The following is a 16,478-nucleotide window of genomic DNA, read 5'->3' as shown; positions in this document are numbered from 1 at the left end:
AATCACACTTGGAAAGGACCTGACCCAAGTCCAAGGCCACCTCGTGGACGTGTGGAACCTCATTCAGTTCCCATGGACTCACTTCTCAAGCTGTTCCAGGTCCTCTGGAGAGCATCCCCACCATCTCTTGCATCAACTGCACTACGCACACTAGTGTCATCTGCAAAACTGCTGAGGGTGCACTTGATCCCGCTCTCTCAATCCATTGATAGAGATGTTGAAGAGCGCCGGGCCCCACACAGACCTCTAGGGGGACACCACTCATCACTGCTTTCCACCCGCACATAACGCTCTTGACCACGATTCTATCGCTGTGAGCATCCAACCAATTCCGTATGCACTGAACAGCCCAGCCTTCAGATCCATACCTCTCCAACTCACCCGTAAGGAGGTTGTGTGGGACCATGTCAAAAGCCCTGCGCAAGTCCAACTGCATGACAGCACTCACTCTTCATTTGTCCAATGCTGCTGTTACTCCACCATAGAAGGACACCAGATTGCTCAGACAGGATCTGCCCTTGTTGAAGCAACGCTGGCTGTGTCACATCACCTTTTTTTCTGGTCTTAACATGGCTTCTGAGAGGATGTGTTCCCTGATCTTCCCCGGCACAGACATGAGGCTCCTGGGTCTGGAGTTTCCCAGCTCTTCCTAATGGCTAAGACCCTTGACCATCCTTTTCTGTCTAACTCTTGTAAACAGCTTGTGGCTCTTAATTGTAGTGTTCCCGTTGTGTGAATCTTCTCACCACATTTCCATGAGAACAAATAGGTTGATTTGTTGTAATTTTCAATGCTGTGGTTTCCAGCTCTGGCTTATTTCCCATGATGCATGCACTGGGATACAGGAACTTCAGATGTGCTTCCAGATGTGCTGCCTTCCTCGATGTTCCTCCGTCTCTCTTTTAGAACAGCCCTGAGGGAAGATAACATGGCCTCTGCTCCCAGTCCCTTCAGCATCCTCCCAAGGGATATGAGTTCTCTTGATTATTTGTAGTCAGCTCACTGAAACCTCATTAACTCGATTTGAAAGAGCAGAATAGTGTAGTTCCCCAGCTTTACCAGGTATGGGAGCTTCTTGTTTGCAAAGTCAGACCCACAACTTCACTCAGATACACACATTGTTGTGCTTTCCTCTTCCATTCCTTTGGCTCTACAGGCTAAGTAGCATCAGAATCCAACTCAGTTTTTTATCTTTCCCTTCCTCCCAACCATCCAGCCATCCACAAGGTATTGTTAGCACCTCTCAAGTTACCATTCTTACTAGCAACCCAGGAACTTCTACTAATAACAACCATGGGCCAAGTGCTTCAGTAGACAAAATGGGGAATAGAGCTTGAAGAGGATCAGCCAGGTCACATCCTGAACCAATGGTTGAGCACCAGGTGAGAAGGTGTGGCCAATTCAGGGAGCTCAGCTGCAAGCAATGCACCTGGAAGTCTTGGAGCATTGATCCACACCTGCTCACCCTCATTTCAGGGTTCACAGATGAGGGAATGACATCTCTTGGAATACAGATTGCACTCCTTTTGATCAATCACCAGTCATTGGAAGGATGAGAATTTTTTTTTCTTTTTCTTTTTTTTTTTTTTTTTTTTTTTTTTTTGGCTGCTATTGCTCCATTATGTTTCTATCCTTGAAGAAGGCACTGTCATCACCTTATTTTCCATTGATGCATCCTCATTCCTGTCATGTAACACTGACAGTGACACCTGGGATCCATTTGTTTATACTCCAGATTGCCTTTAGCACCTCAGGCAGAGGAGAGGACCCATAACCTTCCTTATGGTAACCTCACCTGTGGTGCCTGTATAGCCAGGAACACATCCAGGCAAAGAAGAGCTTCTGAAGACACTTCCCACTCTCACTGCCCTCTGTTCACAAATGACACTTTGCTGTTCACCTTTAGGTGTACAAGGGTGTGAAAGGAAAATCAGGCACTTTGGGCTGTAAATAACACACCTGTATGTCACCTGTCCAGAGCTATAAGAACCACTTTAATCCTAGCAGCTTTATCCACCTGCTGGTTGTTGAGATGTTGTTCAGTGGTTTGACTCTTGGGAATGTGAGCATCTTACAGAATGTACTTCTGTAATCATGTTCTCCACCTGGGTAGCAATAACGTTTCACAATGCAGCAGACTTGAGGGATTTGCCTCAGCACTGCCTGAATAGCACTGATCAGGGGGCAGTAGGCATAGGCCAAGGCCCAGCTCTGATTGCTGTCTCTCTACAGTTGCCAGAGTGATGGCGTATCTGCTGCAAACAGTTTGCCAATTCGTCCGGATCCTGAACTTGTTTGGTGTGGAGCTCCAGAGCACCGACAGTGCCCAATCTTCTGGGGACCAGCTGGTATCCTCCCACACAGCCTGACACTCACAAAGCACTGTGTCAGGGCACATCTCTGTGTTGTATTAATAAGGAGCTGGTTAAACATAGACAAAACCAGAAACAGATACAGGAGATGCTGCAGTAGGATCGGGCTGGTTTGAACATCCCAAAGACATTTAACACTCTCAAGAGCCATAGTAATTTGGCCAAAAGATAACAGGTAGGTGAAGGACAAAGAAGTGTGAGGACATGGAGGAAAACATGGCCTGTTCACACTCCCATAGCCTGGCTTTCTAAAGACACAAAGGAAAATGTGTAATTCTTCATAGCGTCTGAGAGATGGTTCCCTATGTACGAAGATGATGACAGTGTGCAATACAAACACCAGCTGAGTCTCCTGAGCAGTAACTTCAACACATCAGAACTTGATGTTACATGTAACAGCAAAATCATCATCATCTTCTTCCAGCCCCCTAAGATGGTAAACAGCACAACAGGGAACAGAAGTAGCAACCAAGGTGTGAAATGTAATCACTTCTAGAAGACACTCCAAAAGACTTCCAAAAATAGTTGAAAAGCTAACATGGTGCCCACAAGTAATAAATTAATAAAACACATATAATAGTTCTGCAATTCTGTTTTCAATACACTCGCATAAGACCTGTGTTATCTCAGCCCTTCAGGCCATGTGTTGGACACCAAAAACAGTGCTGTAGTATAACCTGACAGCAGTTCTGCACCACACGTTCATTATTCACCACCCTCTTCCAACAGGATGCGGGAGAGAGTCAGAATACAAGAATGAAAGTAGAACACAGGAGAAAAACTGAAAAGAGGTAGAGGTGGAGGTATGGAGATAGAAGTACAGAGAGAGGTAGAGATACTGAGAACCACGTAGATGTAGTCATAGATACACTGAGATAGAGATAAGGGACACAGAGACAGACAAAAGAAAAGATGCAGAACCACCTTGAGATATAAAGAATTAGGAATCAATGCACCACCACCTGCTGACCAATGCCCACCCGGTTCACAAGCACTTGCTGGCCCCCAACCCTGACATCTCCCCACTTTTAGAGTTCTGTGTGATGTCACATGGCAGAGAACATCTCTCTGGCCAGTTCAGGCCAGCAGGCCTCCTTCTGCCCTCTACCAGCTTCTGGTGCACCACCAGCACGCTCACTCTCAGGGCACAATCAGAAGCAGAAATGGCCCTGGCTCTGTGCAGCACCGCTCAGCAACAACTCACTAGTCACTGTTCTAAACATGCTTTTCCTCCTAAAGGCCAAACAAACCATCATATCAGCCACTACAAAGCAAGTCAGCTCCATTCACACCAAAAACAGGACAATCAGCAACACAGAAACGTCTTACAAAAACCAGCTGTAAGCCAGCATCAGCACATCCAGTTGGAATGCAGCTCCTCATTCATGGCACACAGCAGTTACAGCACCACCTGCTATTTGTGCCCTTATGCTCCTACCAATGCTGCTGATTCGCCCCTGCGACCTCAGAGAGAGGAAGGGGGACCCGTCCCCTTCTTTTACTGTACCCTGATGGCTGGCACCGCTGTGGCAGGGAACAGATCCGGATGAGAAGAGCTTCCCCAGACGCTGCTCACCATGACTGCCCTCGTTTCACACGGACACAGGGACCTGAAGCTGTCCTTCAGCTGCAGGTGTAGAAGGCTTTAAGAGCAACACTGATCCTCAATGCATCTCTCCAACAGAATAATAACTTTGCACAAAAGAGTGAAGCTCAGACTCTTTCAGACTTCTCAGCAGACTTTATTGGTCTCTGTCCCCAGGCATTCAACTCCAGGAAATACATGAGCAAAGGGAAATTCCACATTGCTTTGAATCTTCTATTATCTAATATTCCATAATCCTGACATGTTCCAGAACCATTCATTTTGACTTTACTCTGGGAAAAGAACCAAACCAACCAACCAACCAACCAAAAAAAGAAACAACAGAGAAACAGTGCATAAAAGCAGATGTATGAACATGAGAGCTTCAATATTAGAAAATTTTTCATCTCCTTATTCACTTAATGCTTAGGAGCAATAGCACTATCACAATTAAATATCACGCCTCAGTAATCCCAGCATGCATCCACCTCCAAATGTAACAACATTTAAATATGAACACATGAATAAAGTACTGCATCAGAGGAGATTGTCCTTGACTTCTCACACAGCACATCTCTGCTTCCCTGGCGATTTTTGGTACAATGTTGGTGCCTCCTTCATTTCAATTGGAAGAGATCAGCCCACGAGGACCGAGATGCTTCTCCTTCTCCTCCCTTACTGATGGCTGAGCCAGGGGCTTTGATCCAAACTGGCATTCTCCTCTGCTGCCCTGGCACCCGTGCCTTCAGAGACGGGAGCTCGGCCCTGCAAAGAACACAGTGCAGGGCTGACATGGGGCCGTTAACGCTAAGCAGGAAAACATTTAAACCCTGTAACGAGCCCTACAGACCTACTAAGGCCCTGCTTAAAGACCTCAGAAAAGCATAACTGGAAATCTTATTGGGATCAGGAAGAGAAGAGCAGACACTAACGATTCCTTCATGAACAAATACCGTGCTCTAAAGACAACGGTAAAAAGAGGGTAAGAGATGGGGGAACTCTGACAGCAACGGAGGGGAAACTGACTCCGAGGTGACAGCAGTTATGCCGTCGCCGATGCCGTGCAGGAGAAACGCGACGCCACCCATCACCGCCACGGCCTCGCCGCAGCTCCCCGCCGTCGCACAGCCGCACTCGGGGCCGAACCCTCCCTCGCAGCCTCCGTCCCCGCCTCCCTCCGTGCCCCGCACCGCGCTGCCCCCGCGCTCCCCCTCGGCCCCCGCGCGGGGCTCCGCTCCCTCACCTGCACGGCCCAGTCGCCTTCTTCTTGGCCGAGGCCGGCCGAGCACAGCGAGCTCCGCCGCTCGGCCGCGCCGTGCGGCAGCCCGGCGGGGAAGCAGGGCAAGAGCGGCCCGAGGAAGCGGAACTCGCTGTCGACGGTGCCGGCGGCGAGGCGGACGTCGTAGACGTAGCTGCGGGGCAGGGAGCCGGCGCCGCTGTCGGCGGCGGAGCGCGGGAAGGCGGGCAAGGGCCCCGGCTCGCCCCGCCGGGCCCGCCGCACGTGGGCGGCCACGGCGGCCGCCGCGCCGGCCACGAAGAGCGCGGACACGCAGGCCAAGCAGACGCTGAGGTACAGGGTGAGGCGGCCGTCGGGCTCGGCGGCCGGCGCCTCTTCGCTCGCCCGCAGGCGGCCTTCGGAGAAGCCGTCGGCCAGGGCGACGGCCAGCGTGGCGCTGGCGGAGCGCGGCGGCCGCCCGCGGTCCCGCACCAGCACCACCAGCCTGTGCCGGGCCGCGTCGCGCTCGCCCACGGCCCGCGCCGTGCGCACCTCGCCGCTGTGCAGCCCCACGCGGAACAGCCCCGGCTCCGTCGCCTTGGCCAGCTCGTAGCACAGCCACGCGTTCTGCCCCGCGTCCGCGTCCACCGCCACCACCTTGGCCACCAGGTAGCCCGCCCGCGCCCGCCGCGGCACCAGCTCGCCCAGCGCCGCGCCGCCGTCGGCCGGCGGGTGCAGCACCACGGGCGCGTTGTCGTTCTCGTCCCGCACCAGCACCCGCAGCAGCGCCGTGGCGCTCCGCGGCGGCGAGCCCCCGTCGCCGGCGACCACCGTCACCTCCACGGCGCGCACCTGCTCGTAGTCCAGCGGCCGCACCACGGACACGGCCCCGCTCTCGGCGTCCACCGACACGGCGGGCCGCTCCTCGCCCTCCTCCCGCACCAGCGCGTACCTCACGCGCCCGTTCGCGCCCGCGTCCGCGTCCGTCGCCTTCACGCTGCCGATCCGCACCGCGCCCGCCTCGTTCTCGCTCACCCACATGCTGTACGCCGCCTGCGTGAAGCGAGGCGCGTTGTCGTTCACGTCGCCGACCCGCACCCGCACGCTCTCGCGAGCGCTCAGCCGCGCCCGGCCCCGGTCCGTGGCCACGATGCTCACGTTGTACTCGGCCGCCGTCTCCCTGTCCAGGGCCGCGCTGGTGCGCAGCTCGTAGTGGTCGGCGAACGCGGCCGTCAGGCTGAACGGCACGTCGCCCTCGACGGCGCACTCCGTCCGCCCGTTGTCGCCGGAGTCGCGGTCCCGCACGCTCAGCAGGGCCACCACGGTGCGCGGCGGGGCGTCCTCGGGGATGGACGCGCTCACCGAGCTCAGCTCGATCTCCGGCGCGTTGTCGTTCACGTCCAGCACCTCCACGTGCACTTTGCAGTGCGCAGACAGACCGCCGCCGTCCGTAGCGCTCACCACGAGCTCGTGAGATTTAGTTTCCTCGTAATCTAAACTGTCCGAGACCCGAATCTCCCCCGTCTCAGGGTTCAGATGAAATAGCTGGTGAGACCGTTCTGGCATCTCTGTGAACTCGTACCGCACTTTGCCGTTGGTTCCTTCGTCGGGATCGGCGGCCGACACCCGCACCACCAGCTGCCCCGGGGGGCTGTTCTCGGCCACGCGCACCTCGTACACCTCCCGCGAGAACACCGGCATGTTGTCGTTGGCATCCAGCACCACCACCCGCACCTCAGCCGTGCCCGACCTGGGCGGCGAGCCCCCGTCCGTGGCCGTGAGCACCAAATGCAGCTCCCGCTGCTCCTCGCGGTCCAAAGGTCTCTCTAGGACGAGCTCCGCGTATTTGCCTCCACCTTTACCTAATCCCTGATTTAGGGAGAAATGCGAGTTTGGGGAGAGGCTATAATTCTGCAAACCGTTCATCCCAACATCCCTGTCCCGGGCTTTTCCTAGTAGAAACCGAGACCCGGGAGTTACAGTTTCAGGTATCTCCAGAACCACCTCCTTCTGCGGGAACACGGGGGAGTTGTCGTTCACGTCGCGAAGCTCCACCTCCCCGCGGATCAGCTGCACCGGGTTCTCAAAGAAAAGCTTGAAGAAGAGCGCGCAGCTCTCGCTGTGCGGACAGATCCGCTCTCGGTCCAGCGTCTCCGTGACCGTCAGGACGCCGCTGTGCGGATCGAGGCGGAAATGCTGCTCGCTCCCCTCGGACACCACGCGCGCCTTGCGAGCCGCCAGCTGGCTCGGAGAAAGCCCCAGGTCCCGGGCGACGTTGCCCACCCACGAGTCCCTCGCCATTTCCTCCGACACGGAATAGCGCAGCGTCTCGGCCCCGCTCTCCCACACGCAAACGCACACGAGCCACAGCACCACTCGCCTCTGGCCGCCGCCGCTCCGGCTCCCGCTCGCCGTCCCTCTCCGCCACGGCCGGCCTTTCCCGGCGCCCTCCATGCCTCGCCGCCTCGCTCGCCGGCCCCGACGCGCCGCGCTGCCGCTCGCCGACCCCAAGCCGCCGCACTTTGACAGCGCCTCGGCCCCGAAGCCCCCCAGCGCCCGGCTCCGTGCCCCGCCGCCCTTCCCGAGCGGCTCGCACGGCTCTTCTGCGCGCCTGCGCCTGAAAGCGCGCTGCGGCCACAGGGAGCTGCCGCTCCGTGGACAACATCCCCACCCAGCGGCGCGACGCCGAATTGCTCCTTCTCCGCCTTCCCACCAGTTCCCGGTTCCAATCTCCTTTCCTCCTGCACACGCGATCCCAAAGCGCAGTGGAAATACTCGCCGCGTTTGGCAGCAGGCTTGCCCTCACACGCACTGCCGCTCTTGGTATCACTTCTCAGGTCTCCGCGGCGAATTCATTTCCTCCGTTCTGTTTGGTCTTTGCAAAGTATTTTCTCACTGCTATTCAGTTCATCATCGTACTTTCCTCATTTTGTTTTTTCTTTCTTTTCTTTTTCTTTTAATCCATTATGGTAATTAACATTATAGTGATTAACATTATCTGTTATAATAATTAACAGAGCAGTCCTGACACAGAGTGGAACGGAATGGGAGAATTGCTGCCAGAGAGCTTACACAGAACTGTGCTGTATTCAAATGATTCACCATGACTCCACCATGCTGTCATGCTCAAGTCATAATACTCTTCCAGGACAGAGCGCTGATCCTGTTTTCTTCACACTGTGTATATCAGCATGCCTTATGGTTCCAGGCTTCTAATGCTTTCCTGTTTGAAAGTCAGCTTTCTTCCCTGACATGACAAACATGTCCTACCTTGCGCCTATTCTGAAGTGTGGCATCACACAACAATGCTCTCAGATCTCCTAGGACACCAAAGGGGCTGTACGCTTTGCTGCAACCCTGGCATCAGTGATTCACTTGCCTAAGCCATGTGAAGAAGCAAGGATCTCCTCGTCAAGGCATCCTGAGCAGGGCGAGATTGATTCATAGATTCATAGACATGCTCTGATTTTCTGATCATCTTCATACCTCCTCTGCTTTTGTTCCATTCGTTCCATGCCAGTGTTGGTGGGCACCAACCGGGACAAAATATTCCAGGTGGGTCCTCATAAGAGCAAAGCAGAGGAGGACAATCACCTCCCTCACCCTGCTAGCCACCTCTCTTTTCATGGGGACCACAGTACAGTTGCTCATCTCTGCTGCAAGCATGCATGTCTGGCTCGTCTCTGTGCACCTGAAACTTCAAGTCCTTCTCCACAGGGCTGCTCTCAGTCAGTTTTCTCCCAGACTGTAATCACACTCGGAAAGGACCTGACCCAAGTCCAAGGCCACCTCGTGGACGTGTGGAACCTCATTCAATTCCCATGGACTCACTTCTCAAGCTGTTCCAGGTCCTCTGGAGAGCATCCCCACCATCTCTTGCATCAACTGCACTACGCACACCAGTGTCATCTGCAAAACTGCTGAGGGTGCACTTGATCCCGCTCTCTCAATCCATTGATAGAGATGTTGAAGAGCGCCGGTCCCCACACAGACCTCTAGGGGGACACCACTCATCACTGCTTTCCACCCGCACATAACGCTCTTGACCACGATTCTATCGCTGTGAGCATCCAACCAATTCCGTATGCACTGAACAGCCCAGCCTTCAGATCCATACCTCTCCAACTCACCCGTAAGGAGGTTGTGTGGGACCATGTCAAAAGCCCTGCGCAAGTCCAACTGCATGACAGCACTCACTCTTCATTTGTCCAATGCTGCTGTTACTCCACCATAGAAGGACACCAGATTGCTCAGACAGGATCTGCCCTTGTTGAAGCAACGCTGGCTGTGTCACATCACCTTCTTTTCTTGCAAGTGTCTTAACATGGCTCCTGAGAGGATGTGTTCCCTGATCTTCCCCGGCACAGACATGAGGCTCCTGGGTCTGGAGTTTCCCAGCTCTTCCTAATGGCTAAGACCCTTGACCATCCTTTTCTGTCTAACTCTTGTAAACAGCTTGTGGCTCTTAATTGTAGCGTTCCCGTTGTGTGAATCTTCTCACCATATTTCCATGAGAACAAATAAGTTGATTTGTTGTAATTTTCAATGCTGTGGTTTCCAGCTCTGGCTTATTTCCCATGATGCATGCATTGGGATACAGGAACTTCAGATGTGCTTCAAGATGTGCTGCCTTCCTCGATGTTCCTCCCTCTCTCTTTTAGAACAGCCTTGAGGGAAGATAACATGGCCTCTGCTCCCAATCCCTTCAGCATCCTCCCAAGGGATATGAGTTCTCTTGATTATTTGTAGTCAGCTCACTGAAACCTCATTAACTCGATTTGAAAGAGCAGAATAGTGTAGTTTCCCAGCTTTACCACGTATGGGAGCTTCTTGTTTGCAAAGTCAGACCCACAACTTCACTCAGATACACACATTGTTGTGCTTTCCTCTTCCATTCCTTTGGCTCTACAGGCTAAGTAGCATCAGAATCCAACTCAGTTTTTTATCTTTCCCTTCCTCCCAACCATCCAGCCATCCACAAGGTATTGTTAGCAAGTTACTATTACTACACTATACTATAGTATATAGTATATACTATAAAAAGTATAGTATATATAGTAATACTATAGTATTACTATACTATATCTCAAGTTACTATTCTTACTAGCAACCCAGGAACTTCTACTAATAACAACCATGGGCCAAGTGCTTCAGTAGACAAAATGGGGAATAGAGCTTGAAGAGGATCAGCCAGGTCACATCCTGAACCAATGGTTGAGCACCAGGTGAGAAGGTGGGGCCAATGCAGGGAGCTCAGCTGCAAGCAATGCACCTGGAAGTCTTGGAGCATTGATCCACACCTGCTCACCCTCATTTCAGGGTTCACAGATGAGGGAATGACATCTCTTGGAATACAGATTGCACTCCTTTTGATCAATCACCAGTCATTGGAAGGATGAGAATTTTTTTTTCTTTTTCTTTTTTTTTTTTTTTTTTTTGGCTGCTATTGCTCCATTATGTTTCTATCCTCGAAGAAGGCACTGTCATCACCTTATTTTCCATTGATGCATCCTCATTCCTGTCATGTAACACTGACAGTGACACCTGGGATCCATTTGTTTATACTCCAGATTGCCTTTAGCATCTCAGGCAGAGGAGAGGACCCATAACCTTCCTTACGGTAACCTCACCTGTGGTGCCTGTATAGCCAGGAACACATCCAGGCAAAGAAGAGCTTCTAAAGACACTTCCCACTCTCACTGCCCTCTGTTCACAAATGACACGTTGCTGTTCACCTTTGGTTGTAAAAGGGTGTGAAAGGAAAATCAGGCACTTTGGGCTGTAAATAACACACCTGTATGTCACCTGCGCAGAGCTATCAGAACCACTTTAATCCTAGCAGCTTTATCCACCTGCTGGTTGTTTAGATGTTGTTCAGTGGTTTGACTCTTGGGAATGTGAGCATCTTACAGAATGTACTTCTGTAATCATGTTCTCCACGTGGGTAGCAATAACGTTTCACAATGCAGCAGACTTGAGGGATTTGCCTCAGCACTGCCTGAATAGCACTGATCAGGGGGCAGTAGGCATAGGCCAAGGCCCAGCTCTCGTTGCACACACGATCCTGAAAGTGGAATGGAAACTCGCCGCTTTTGGCAGCAGGTTTCTGCTCTGGGTATCACTTCTCAGGTCTCCATGGCAAATTCTTTCCTCCGCGCTCTGCGATTTTTGCAAAATGTTTTGTCTTTTCCATTGGTGGTGGTGTTGTATTTTCTTCTTTTTCTCTTCTTTTTAATCTGCAGACAGTAATTAACTAGAGAGGAGAGGAGACACATAGCATTACTGAATGTGTTAATTGATGCCAGAGAGCTGACAGGGAAAGGTGTGTATAGGAAATTGACATGATTTTCCAGTACTCTGTGTTGCTGTCACATTAGGAAGATAATTCTCCTCTAGGACTGAATGCTGATAATGTTTCTTCACATTGGGTGAGGCACTGCAGCTCACCTGCACGACCCAGGGCTCTCATGTTTTCCTGTGTGAAAGGCTTTACTCTTCCTTGACATGACAAACATATTGCACGTGTGCTTGATTTTATCACAACACAACAAAGCTCCCACACCTATCTGAAAGTTGTCCCCAGTTGTACACAAACAAATCAAAAAGATGCAAACCGCTTTCACAATTTGTAGATACAGATGTTTGGGAACTCCAAAAATCCTGCTATAAAGAGGGCAGAGGAAGGGAAGGAAAAGGAAGGCATAGATTCGGTCACCCTTGTATTATAGTCTTCCTTTAAGTATTGGGAGGCCACAATGAGGTCTCCCCAGATCCCCAGATCCTCTTCCAGGCCAAACAAACCAGTCTACTTCAGGCTTTGTCCACAGCCCAGATTCTTCACTCTTCTGATGATCTTCATGGCCTCCCTTCATTCTGCTCCAATTGCTCCACATCACTGCTGGTGGCCACAGACCTGCACACGGTTCTCCAAGCGGATCCTAAAGAGAGCAAAGCAGAGAGGGACATTCACCTCCCTCACTCTGCTAGCTATCTCTCTTTTTGGATGGAACCCAGAATACAGATGGACATCTGGGCTGCATGCATGCAATTATGGCTCATGTCCACCAGAAACTCCAAGTCCTTCTCCTCAGGGCTGCTCTCAGTTCTTCCCCAATACTGTACTCAAAACTGTGATAAATCTGATCCAAGTGCAACACCTTACACTCCAACTTGTTGAACCTCATTCATTTCACACAGGCTCCCTATTCAAGTCCCTTGGGATAGCATGCTTTCCTTCTGTTGTATCAACAGCACCAGTCACATTAGTGCAAGCAGCAAACTTGTTGAGGTTGCCTTTGATCCCACTGACGAGATTCACTGACAAGGATGTTGAAGAGCACTGGTCCCAAAAGTAGTGGGACCTCTCTCTAGGAGACATCACTCATCTCCAGTCTCCACCTGGACGTGTAGCTCTTGACCAGAATCCCATGGCTGTGACCATCCAACCAGTTCCTTATCCACTGAATAGTCCACCATTCAAATCCAAATGCTTCCAACTTACAGTGAAAGTTGTTGTGTGGGACCATTCCAGAGGCCTTGCACAAGTCCACATGGAGGACATCACTTACTCTTCCATTGCCTAATGAAGCTGTTACTGCACCATAGAAGTACACCAGGTGGATCAGACAGGATCTGCCCTTGGTGAAGCAATGTTGGCTGTGTCAGATCATCTCCCTTAATTGCATAAGTCTTAACATGGCTTCTGGGAGAATCTGTTCCCTGATCTTCTCTGGCACAGACAGGAGGTTCATGGGTCTGCAGTTTCCCAACTCTTCTCAGTAGGCAACATCCTTGCCCACCCTTCCTTGCCTAACTCCAGTAAACAGGTTGTATTTCTTCACTGCAGTGTTCCAGTTGTGTGAAGCTTCTCACCACATTTCCACGATAACAAATAGGTAATACTTTTCTAATGTCCTAAATTGTGGTTTATAGCTCTTTCTTATTTCCCATGATGCACGCATTGCGATAGAGGAACTTCAGGTGGACTTCAAGATGCGTTACCTTCTTAGAGGTTCCCTCCCTAATTCCTTTCAAGCAACTCTGAGGGAGGAGAACATTACCTGTGCTCCCAATCCTTTCAGCATCATTCCAAAGGATATGAATTCCATTGATGTTTTCTTGTCCACTCTTTGAAAACTCCCTGAATCTTCTTGAGAAAGCAGGATAGAGTAGCTCTCCAGCTTTGTCAGGTATGGGAGCCTCTTCTTGTTAATGCAAAGGCAGGCCATCAACTTCACTCAGATGCAGCCATTGTTGTGCTTTCCTCTTCCATTCCTTTGGCTTGGCTTTGGAAGCACGACAGGCTAAACAGCATCTGAGACCAAGACAGTTTTTTATCTTTCCCTTCCCTCTTTCCATGCATGCAATGCACCCATCCTTCCATCCATTTGGAATTGTTACCAACTCACAAATTACAATTGTTACTAGCCACAGAAGAATTTCGAGTAAAATCAACTGTAGGCCAAGTGGTTGAGTAGAGAAAATTGGGAACATGGCTTGCAGAGGGATTGCTAGATCACAGCCTGAACCAGTGGTTGAGCCCCAGGTGAGAAGGGGTGGCTAAGCCAGGGAACTCAGGTGCAAGCAACGTACCTGAGTGACTGGAAGGGGTGGATCCAGGCTCCATCCCTTCTCACCCCCATTTCAGGGTTAGCAGAAAACGGAGCAGCGTCTCTCTGAATAGAGATTGCACGTCTCTTGAGCAGTTGTTACAAGGGGTGAGCCTCTTTGCACACACAGCTCTTCATTCATGTCTTGCAAAAATGACAGTGACACCTGGGCTCCATCAGCTAATGCTCCTGGCAGGACCTTGGCACCTCAAGGAGAGGAGAGTGGATCCAAAACCTTGCTTATTGTTGTCTTCATATTGATTCCACTATGGCTGGGGACAGACCCAGGAAGAGGAGAGCCTCCCAAGACACTTCCCACTCTGACAGACCTCAACTCACAAATGGCACGTTGTTCTTCATCCTCAGACGTAGAAGTGTGTGAAAGGAAATATAGACACATAGGGTCTGTATATAACATAGCACTAGTTTGCCTGTCCAAACCTACCTGAACCACTTCAGTCCTAGAAGCTTTATCCACCTGCTGGTTGCTTTCATGTCGTTTAACACGTTGTGTAACTCTTGGGTGCGAGTGCATCTTATGTGATACACTTTCCTAATCTTGTTCTCTACACGGGCAGGAATTTCCTTCCTATGTGCAGAAGACTTGATGGGTTTGCCTCCTTGTTGCCATGCACTCTGCTTCCATGGTTGTAGCAAATTCCAGGGAGTGTTTTCCATCATTCATGAGTGAGATTAGTGACAAAGCACTCATCACTTCTCTCATTTGCAATATCTAAAGCACCCAATTCACCCCTCCTTCAGTGGTTTCTTTAACTTCTCCTGTATGACGCAGTACTCTGCTCCGTGCTGCTGTGTGGTCAGGGATCAGAAGGTTATTGCCTCCTGTATGGGTTATGACCATAAGTTGACATTTGCAGTCATTGTGTCCTCAGGGGCAACTGATAGTAACAGAGACGGTCCCTCCTTCAGACAGAAGGGCCAGGCACAGGGCCTGGAGAAACTGCAGGGCCTGTTTTGAGGGTTGGAGCACCTGCAGGGCCTGCTGCAGGAACTGGAGCAACTGTAAGGCTTGTCATGGGACTTGGAGCAACCACGTGTGTTAAGTGGGTTGGAGCAACCACAGGGCCTCTTGTGAGAGCTGGAGAAACGACACTGCGTGTAATGAGAATTGGAGCAACCAGAGACGTTTTGAGACACTGGGTAACTGCAGGGTCTGTGTCATGCATTGGAGTAACCACAAGGCCTCTCATGGGAGTTGAAGAAACAACAGTGATTATCAGTGGGAATGCAGTGACTCCAGGGCCTGTTTTGAGAGCTGGTGAAACTACAGGTCCTCACACAAGATTTGAAGCAACCACAGGCTGTGATGGAGGAGCTGGAGCAACTGCAGGGCAGATAGCAGGGCTGCAGTAACTACAGGCCTGTGGCGGCAGTTGGAGCAGCCACAGAGCACGGAGCAGGGCTTGGAGCCACCACAGCAACTGGCACAGGCCTCAAAGCAACCACAGGCACTGCAGGGAGGGCTGAAGAAACTGCCGGGCCTATCACAGCAGTTGCAGCAGCCGCAGGGCCTGTCACGTTGTCATCAGAGTTAGAGACCTGCTCTTCCCTTCTCTTGAGTGTGCTGATTAGCACTGATAAATGGCAGTAGGCATAGGCCAAGCCCCAGCACGTGGCAGTGATTGCTGTCTCTCTACAGTTGCCAGAGTGATGGCGTATCTGCTGCAAACAGTTTCCCAGTTCTTCTGGATCCTGCACTTGTTTTTGGGTGTAGATCCAAAGCACTGATGGTGCCCAGTCTTCTAGAGTGCTGCTAGTATCCTCCCTCACACTCTGATAATCGTAAATTACTAGTCTGGCAGGCAGTCCTGACAGTAATGAGAAATAGAAACATAGAAAACATTTCTACACTTTTCTGCAACATTTCACACAGAGGGTGGTGACACACTGGGACAGTTGCCCAGAGAGACTGTGGATACCCCATCCCTGGAGGCATTCAAGGCCAGGTTGGATGTGGCTCTGGACAGCCTGGTCTGGTGGTTGGCGACCCTGCACGTAGCAGGGGGTTGAAACCAGATGATCATTGTGGTCCTTTTCAGCCCAAGCCATTTTTTAATTCTGTGATGCTGTGACAACAAGAGATGCACAGTGCAATTGCTCACCACCCACAGAGCAATACTCATCCAGCCCCCAAGCAGAAACTGCCCCCAGTTTCAGCCAACTCTCCCAGTTTCTCATTATGCATTTTGTCACATGAGTTGGAATATCCGTTTCGCCAGGTTAGGTCACCTCTCCTGAATCCATCCCCCCAGCTTCTTGCACACCCACAGCCCCTTTACTGGCTGGATAGCACAAAAAGCTGAAACGTCTTCAACTGTGCAGCACTGCTCAACAACAACTAAAACATCGCTGTGTTCTCAACATTGTTTTGCTCCTCAAAGCAAAACACAGCATCACTCTAGAAAGTAAATCAGCTCTATTCCATCTGAATACAGGACCATCAGACACACAGAAATTAGGAGCAAAAGCCAGCCGTAGGCAAACGGCATCAGCAGATAAGGTTGGGCACTTGGCTCCTCATTCATTCCATGCAAGAACAGCACAGACACTCAGTATGCTTTCTTTTAAGCCCTGACCTCTGCTCCTGAACGTCCCAAGGTGGACCTGTAATCATTCCTTACTCACCTATGCTACCACCACATTTAGGAACAGATGCAGGCTGAGAACAGATTCAC

At 51.2% G+C, this 16,478-nt stretch overlaps 1 pseudogene across 1 annotated transcript; it reads right to left on the bottom strand.

Moving 5' to 3' along the window:
- Nucleotides 1-4,632: 4,632 nt before the first annotated feature.
- On the bottom strand, nt 4,633-7,838 carry LOC306951840 (protocadherin beta-15-like; annotated as a pseudogene). The gene is made up of 2 exons: nt 5,201-7,838; nt 4,633-4,722 (listed from the first exon to the last, which is right to left on the bottom strand). The product of its transcript is annotated as a protocadherin beta-15-like (transcript).
- Between the last annotated feature and the right edge of the window lie 8,640 nt (nt 7,839-16,478).

Source organism: Tetrao urogallus (genome assembly GCF_951394365.1).
Source record: "Tetrao urogallus genome assembly, chromosome: 14".
In the NCBI taxonomy this organism is placed as follows: domain Eukaryota; kingdom Metazoa; phylum Chordata; class Aves; order Galliformes; family Phasianidae; genus Tetrao; species Tetrao urogallus.
Note: the sequence above shows the minus strand (reverse complement) of the source record. Positions and strands in the feature narration are given on the sequence as shown.